We start from the raw sequence: 1,504 nt of genomic DNA, 5'->3' as shown, positions 1-1,504 counted from the left end.
CAGGATGGGAACAAGAGTTACTTGTCCCACTTGCGCCCCGGCAGGCGCCAACCCACCATGAAGCATGTAGGGCAAAGGCCTAGGGAACCCCACAGGCAGACGGGGGGGGCACAGTCTGCAGACCCTTTATCCAGAGTTGCCGTGCACCCAGAATGACCGCCCCAAGGCCTAACCTCAGGCGAGCCATCCAAGTAGGTGCTTGGAACATATGGTCCTTGCGGCAGGATGAGCAGTTACCTCTGCTATCATGGGAATTGAAGTGGTTGTGAGTTGAGGTGGCTGCCCTCTCAGAGGTGAGAAGACCTGGCAGCGGCATGATCAGTATGGGTGGGTACACCTACTACTGGTCGGGCCACAGCGATGGTCACCACCTCCAGGGAGCTGACTTCAGGCCTCAGTAGTTGAGGTAACACCGGTTGATGAGCGTATTATGACATTGAGACTGAAGCATACTTTTGGCTTCATGTATCTTATTGCTGTATAGGCTCCTACTGATGTTTGCAAACTCGATGTGAAAGAGGTCTTCTATGTCAAACTCTCATCCATGGCAGACAATTGCCCCCGGCAAGATATTCAATAAGGATGCAGTGGCCAAGGAGATCAACCACATTTTTGTTAACAGGTGACCATAAGCTGGTCGTGGCTACCCTACAGGTCCATTTCAAAACTCCCTGTCCCTCCAGTGCCACTCTAAGGTGTATCACTTGGACAGACTGAGGGAGAAAGAATGTGCTCGTGGGTTCACCATGGCAACCTCTGATCGATTCACAGAACTTGGGAACCTGACGGACCCAGTTTATCTGTGGGAGCTCTTCAAAACACTCAAAGCAGCCCAGGAGTCCATTGGCATACACTCTAGGGTACAGCAGAATTCCATCTCCCTGGAGACATTGGAGGCCAATGAAGCATGTCGCATGGCTTGGCTGAGTGGTAATCAGGTCTTGCATCGCTCTCTGGTGCATAGGGCTCATACACTGTTGAGAAGGGACAGGAAACAGTTGATCAGGAATCTTGCTGAGGAGGTTGAAGGCCATTTCTTGGTAAATGAACTTTGCCTTGCCTACTAAGCCCTGAGAAAAATAAACTCGAAGCCCTCCTTGCAGATGACTGCAGTCCACTCAGTGGATGGACAGGTTATCTCAGATAATGTTGGGGTTCATGAACACTGGGCTGAGTATTTTGAGCAGTTGTACTAGATAGACTTGGATGCAAGCAATATCACAATACCTGTGCTGAACCCACCCATCAGCGAGGTACTTCCTACCCTAACGGAGGTTAGGATGGTGATTTTCAAGCTGAAGTGTGGGAGAGCCGCAGGCATATGTGATATCCCTGCTGAACTTCTAAAGGCTGGGGGTGAACCTATGGCTCGGGGCTTGCATGCAGTCTTGACTGCCACCTGGCAGTTTGGTGTCGTTCCCCCTGACCTGTTGAGGGGCGTGGTCATCTCTCTCTGGAAGGGGAAATGGGATCGATGGGACTGTAGCAACTACCGTGGCATTAC

The 1,504-nt window shown here is 51.3% G+C and overlaps 1 pseudogene; it reads left to right on the top strand.

Annotated features, from left to right (window-relative positions):
- The first annotated feature begins 247 nt into the window (after positions 1 to 247).
- The window catches only part of LOC119578486, a 2,367-nt pseudogene continuing 1,110 nt past the window's right edge, over positions 248 to 1,504 (top strand).

Source organism: Penaeus monodon, chromosome 11, assembly GCF_015228065.2.
Source record: "Penaeus monodon isolate SGIC_2016 chromosome 11, NSTDA_Pmon_1, whole genome shotgun sequence".
In the NCBI taxonomy this organism is placed as follows: Eukaryota; Metazoa; Arthropoda; class Malacostraca; order Decapoda; family Penaeidae; genus Penaeus; species Penaeus monodon.
This window is presented reverse-complemented; position numbering and strand designations above follow the sequence as displayed.